This window comes from Diabrotica virgifera, chromosome 1 (genome assembly GCF_917563875.1).
Source record: "Diabrotica virgifera virgifera chromosome 1, PGI_DIABVI_V3a".
NCBI lineage: Eukaryota > Metazoa > Arthropoda > Insecta > Coleoptera > Chrysomelidae > Diabrotica > Diabrotica virgifera.
In genome coordinates this window covers 71,348,285-71,355,535 of record NC_065443.1, presented here as the reverse complement: position 1 = coordinate 71,355,535, position 7,251 = coordinate 71,348,285, and positions in this window count along the sequence as shown.

The following is a 7,251-nucleotide window of genomic DNA, read 5'->3' as shown; positions in this document are numbered from 1 at the left end:
CGTTTTAGTGGTATGACCGTTCCAAATTTTTAACCTTTTCCACAATTAAAACTTCCCCTATTCCAGTACTCCCATATATCAAAGTTTCATCCAGACCTAATACAAACATTTCCCCTTTTTAAACAGAAATTAAGTCAAATTTTTAAGCTCGGTAACTTTTGAACGGTATAACCGATTTTCAAAATCAGACATGCGTTGAAAAGGGTCCCGGTGAATTCGTAACTATTTTAATCCCCCGTCCTAATTACAGGCCAATTGGTAACTCTGGCCCTCAGGTAATTTTTCGGTAACCAATCAACTACCGGTGAATTGGTAACTAAATAAAGGTAGGTACCTATAATCTTTTAGACTTGACATAAACTTATTATGGAAAATCTCTGCTTTTAAATTATCAGATGGCTTTAAATAATTTATCATTGCTAAACATCTAAATATTAAATTTACAATTACTCGATAAAATCCAGCTATACTTAATGGAAATAATATTTATAACACGTGTTAATGAAACACCATAAATATTGTTTCAATTATTTTATTAAGCTATTTCAATTTTTGTTATTTTTTATAGGTACATAATATAATACAAATATAATGTTTAAAAAAAACCAAGAAACATTCGGTTTAGATTTAAGGTATTAGATTTAATCAATGGTTTCGAATTCACCTGAAGAAATTTTCAAGTTGGCAGGTCAGGTAATAGAAAAGTTACGAATTGGCCGGTGTACAATTTGATTTGAAAATTTTTGTCATTAAAAGTTACGAGTTGGCGCGTGTCCGTTGGAAAGGTACCTAATGATCAGTACTATTAGAAGCCGCAGAGGTCGGACTAAAATTTACGAAATTTTTGGTAGGTTTGGGGACGAGAACGAAAAATAGACCTCAAATAGGGAGAGCCGTAAAACCCATACCCTTAGACCAAAATGGATGGTTGAGATATCGATTAGTTGGTCTTTTACTAAACTTGAAGATGGGATTTGGCTCATTTTTCAATTCAGTCACGTTGACAGAATCGAAAACTTCGCGTATATACATATTATAATAAGGAAGCCCAAGAGGGGATTTTGCAGTTACTCGAGCACGTCAGATTATATCTGGTGCCCTGCAGATGTATCTCTATCATATATTGGCTCTTAACACAGGGGAGTTCGTTAAGCGGTGCCCGAAAAAAAAAGATCGTTAAAAATCAGACATGATTAAATGAAAATCGTTAAAAATGATCGAAATTTTCAGATTAAGATAAGGTAAGTTAAGTACATGCAAAAGAGTGCATATTTTAAAAATCTGACGATTTGAGCGGGGTGTAAGGAAATGGGCGAGATAAAAACTTTCTCAAAAAGCGAATAAATAATAAGCGGAGAAGGGTGGTGGGTAAATTTAAATTAGATCGAAAAACTGCAAAACACCCTTAATCAATATTTTTGAAAAATCTATCGAATGGTACCAAACACGACCCCCCATGGAGGTGGGATGGGGGGTTACTTTAAAATCTTAAATAGGAGCCCCAAATTTTTATTTGAGATTTGGATTTTTTACGTAAAAATTAGCAATTTTTATTCGAAATATTTTTTTAATTATGGATAGATGGCGCTATAATCGGAAAAAACGATTGTTGGAAATGGAAAATTAAATTAAAAATGGAAAGTCCCCACTAAAATGGAAAACTTTACTTAACTTTTTTTTGGTTTTAGGAACTACTCTTCATAACCCAATAGATCCCCAAAGCGCTCGACTGACTGCATATTTAGCATACTTTGCTCCCCTAAAATATAATATCATTATAATAGTGTATATTATAGTAATATAAAATATATTTATTTATTTTGAACCTGTGTTTTACTAAGTCTGTTGTCCAAAAAGAACTACCCGTTACAATAGTATGACAGTATTTAAGGTGGATTTGTAAAAAGTAGCTGCCTATTTCTTGGTATAAATAAAACGGTGTAGAAATATAACGTTTTATCTCTGCTGTCAGTTGTAATAAATCTTGTTCTATATTTAGCGTAGTATACAACCAATATTCCCGAGAGAAAGGATATAATCAAAAAAATCTCGAACAATACCAAGTAGATACTCTGGGCGTTGCCAAATGGATGACTAGCTGGTTCATTGTATCTCATTGTTTCCGCTGGGAAACTGGTTTTAACTGCCAGGATATCGAATTCGCTAAAGCTTTGTTTAAAATTTACAAGTTAGGTGTAGAGGAAAGGTGTACACGGAATTAATATTTGTTGCCACTCCCCTAGAAATTAAACAAATCCTTGTTTTTGACATAAAAGTAAACAGGGATAAATCATATATTTATTCAGGCACATTCAGTTACGAGGCTTGTTCAATTGAAACATAACTTTGGCCCAGAAAAAATAATTGGTAAATAAAGCTACAAAAAATTACCACTACAATGAATGCACATATCGCATTGTTTTACCAACCGATGTATACACTGCTAAAAGAATTCATGTGCCTTTTACTCGAAGAATTCTTCTACAAGATTTTGTACTTCTTTTTTTAACTGAAAAGAAAACCTTTTAGAGCGCCTTTTTGGGTGGCCCAAAGATGTGAAACTCGCAAAGCTATAGGGCTATATCGAGGCTATAGGGCGGATACTCTAATATCCTCCATCTCTTTCCTGGTAGATTTTTTTCACTACTTTGGCAACATGAGACCGCGCATTGCCGTGCAGAATAATGACACCCCGTAAAAGCCTATCTAGGGGAGTGCATATAGATTTTCACTTCGGAAAAATACAAACAAGATAGAACTTTTTGTAGTTTCATTAAGAAATGTTTAATAAACAAAATATCAAAAGTTCTACTCGAGAAGTGGGTGCTTCATTTTTTATTAAACAAATGAACTACGAAATTGGAAATAACTCCGAAAATATAAATTTTAGCAAAAAACTGACTTGAGCGTTCAAAAATTCAGAAAATTTTACAAAAAAACTTTAGATAAAGAATTTTCTAAAATTAAATCTGTATCTTTTATAATTTTTATTTATAACTCTATAGTCACCCTTCTCACAAACACTGGCGCACATTAAACTAGCGTACGGCGAAGTGCACGGTTGTCTTTTTTTAAAGTAATTCTTTAACTAATGGATCAAATGAAATTTTACAAATTGAGCATGAAAGAAAAATAATTAAGCTATCTTATGGTTATAATGAAAATAAATAAAATGTATGGGGGTAAGTACGGTGTGGGCGGAAAATGAGCCTTACATGAATTTTGCTTAAAAATAATTTAAACATGTGTAAATAATATAATTTTTCTTATAAAACTCTCAATTTTGCACACCTTACCTTTCAGGCATCTTGCTAAATGATGTTTCATTCAAAAAAATCTCAAAATTTAAATCAAATGATATGACGTCTCAAAAAATGTAATTTTTGAAATCTTTGTAGTTTTATAGCATTGCCACCACATTAAGACGGTATTACTCAAGTTTGAACAGATCTATTACAGTTTTGTAAGTGCTTTTTCAAATCTTAGTATGTAATCTTTAAAATGCACTAAATTATTTTACTTTAGAGATGAAACAAACTATTTCTTTTTGAGAAAATTAAGAAGGATAACAAAAACGTAATAAAAAAACCGAAAATTACCAGCTAAAAATGTTTATATACAAAGTGATCAACAGTTTTTTTTGTAAAACTTACCTAAAGTACATTTAATAATTAGCTTCAATAGTAATAAATGTTCAGCAAAAAAAATTTTTTTAGCTCTTATACAGTTTGCCTGCGTAACTTGGAACCTATTGATAACTCTTTTATTATCAGTTTTACGGAAAAAAGTTATTTTTTATAAAATACTCTGCATCGTATATAATCTAAGATGCAATCATAAAATATCAAATTTAATTAATTTTATACGAGGTATGTCAAAAATATGAATTTCACTCAAGAGTAAAGTACCTTTACATTTCACAATATTGAAAATTGTTATTAAGAAAAGTTGTTTGGAATTAAAAAAAAAATGTTTTAGTGATCAATTACATCCTTCTAACTAAAATATTGTGAATAATAAAGGCACTTAACTCCTAAGAAAAATTCATAATTTTTAACTTACCTCGTATAAAATCTAAAAAGTTTGATATCTGATGGTTGTGTCTTAGATTTTAGACCAGGAAGAGTATTTTATGAAGAATAACTTTTTTTCGTAAAAGTGATTATAAAATAGTTATCATATTTGTAATAAAATGATGATGAGTATCCGTAATTTGAGAAAAAATTGAAAAAAATTTTTTCGATTAGAATGATTTAATTGTATATAACACAGTTTTTAATTTCAAATAACTTTTCGTAATATCATTTTTTGATATTCTGGAATATAAAGGTACTTGCCGTCATACTTTAAACATGTAAAAGTCAAATCCACAGCTCAGATGTTACCTGGGGCAGATTAGCCAAATATTTTAAACATCTTAGCCTAATGTAACATTTTAAACCAATGTTTTCTTGACGGACAACTTTTACTGGGCTTTGACCCACATATTTTTGTTAAACAATATCTTGGTGGTTAGCATGTCCATTGCACGTAAGCACTGATGATGACTGGTAAACCAGTCGAAAACTAGTTATATTGTGATTTTAATGTGGCCCTTTTAGGGATTTTAAATATACCTTTTATACAGGATTTTACTCTTTTTGAATTATATGGTATACAGCCAACTACAGGAAAACTTTTTCCTTGTGGATTTTTTATAAAGATACTTAGTTCTTTAACGAAATTCATATTTTTGACATAACTCGTATAAAATCATTAAAATTTGATATCTGATGGTTAAGTTTTAGATCTTTGACTATCCTGAGCATTTTATGAAGAATAATTTTTTCCGTAAAATTGATAACAAAATATTTTTCCATGTGGTGTCTAGCTACGCAGACATACTGTGTAAGAGCTTCTGTATAAGAATTTTCAAATTGCAATGCGATATTCGGATTCAGCATAATCAAAAACAATATAGAAATATATTTGATTAAAGTAAAATGATGAATTTAACGATATTTTTAAAATTATTTATACAAAACAATTGTTATTTTTTAAACAATTAATAAACAATAATTAGCGACCAAATCTGCGAGCAGAACTTTCTACTTTAACAAGTATATAAACTACCAAAAAAATCTTTAGAAAAATATAAGCTTGTTTGAATTTTTCCAAAACAAAGCATGTTTCCGTTCTAATTGCACTCCCCTAATCTAAAAGTTTTACCCTTATTGCTTGATAGTAAAATTTATATTTAGGTCCTCAGTTGTCAGTGCAGCAAATGTATACGCTCTATAAAGAGTATTACTTTGAACAACACGTTCATTAAACGATGTAGCAAAACTATGGTTGTGGAGGGATATTTTTAGTAAACAATTTAATCTCATTTTTAAATCACCAGAAGTGGACACATGTGATATATGTTGCACACGTGCTATATTGCGTATATGTAATATATGTACACGACACTGATGCAGAACGTATAAACAATGAAAGAAATGTACATCTGAAAGATGCAGAACGTAGGTACAATCTCAAATCCTCAGACACAAATGAGACTAAAGAAAATGGCAAACATAAGATACTCAGCAGATCTTCAAAAATGTTTACCTACACCGTTGTTGACCAAATCGCTTACTTTTTATAAAAGAAAGCTTTGGACTTTAAATTATACAATTTTTGATTCCTCAAAATAATTCAGCCTGGTGTATGATGTAGGACGAATCAAAAGGTAAGGGGGATGGGGATGAGTTGGCATCATCTTTGGTAAAATGGGCAGATCTAAACTTACTGGGATCTAATATAGAGCACATAACGCTTTGGTCTGATAATTGATTTGGCCAAAATAAGAACAGCAGCATCGTAATGAGCTTTTATTTCATTTTAATAAATATCCGCAGCTTAACCATTGATCAAAGATTTATTTTAAATGGACATTGGCACATTAAAGCTGACACCGTTTATGCACAGATAGAAAAACAGCGAAAAAAACCCCTACAATGACAGTTGTAACTCCGTGGAATTGGCAGCAACTTCCGTCACTTCCTCAAAATTTAAAGTAATAAACTTAGAATTGGCCGACTTTAAATATTTTAATCCAATGTATACCGTTGCAAAGGTTTCTTCAAATGCTGCACTTTTCGTTGTTCGAAAAACTAATAGTTATAAGCAGCCATTTCTATTTTCTAAAGTAGTTTACTTGCAGTATAGAAAAGACCAGTTAGGAATACTGTACTACAGAAAAAATCATTTCATGCAACGAATCTCGAGGAAGTAGATTTGAGAAGAAACACAAGAACCGAACTTACCTTACCTATGGACCTGGACCAAATAAATTAAAGGCTAATGCCTATTTCAACAGAAAAATATAATGACCTCATGAATTTATTGCCTTTTGTGCCATCGGAGTTTCACGAATACTATCGAAGCTTACCACATGCTCTAAATCGGAACGATTATCTAGAAGGAGATGCGGATCCACAAAAGAAACACGTAACACTCCTTATGGAAAAGTGGTCCAGGTCAAATTTAACGAAACTTCGGTCAATGATAGTTCTCAGTGAGTAGATTAAAAAAGTCCACGGCACCTAGGTCTGAAAAACTATTATTCTCGAGCTACAGCCTTCTGAAATTATTGAATTCAGGTTCTGGGTTTATGTCAAATGCACTAAATCACGGTCAAGCGAATGAAAATGTCCATTATTAAAAGGAGAAAGAATAATTTTCTTTATGCATATTGGCATCTTGCATATGAATTGGTGTTCAAAAATAAATGCACCGTATTTTAGTCTTCAGAAAACCTCCTAAAAGTCCTCAGAAAACTAAAAAAAGCAATATAAAACTCTGCTGCTGGAGTGAAATAAGAATTATCATGTTTTCATTAATTCTTCACACTTACCCAATACCATCATAGCTGCAATTCCAACTTATCTTTAGAAAACTAATGAACAGTGGCGGATCTAGGGGACTAGAGAAATTCCCCAGTAACACGGTCCAGAATATAAGAAAATTTGTTGAAACATAAAAAAAATTATGACATGAAACTTACTACAGGCAGACAAATTCAACCCAATTAATTCGACAGTTGGGAAAAATAAGGGAACTTATTGCCTATGTATTTTATGTACCTAGTTTGGGTTTATCTTTTTTATATGTCTTTTGGTTGGTGCCTTGCATATACTACACTAGTAGCTCTTGAAGATGTAAAGTAGTCTTTACCTATTGCATGTGAGTATAATATGAGTATGAGTATTATACCTAATTATTTAA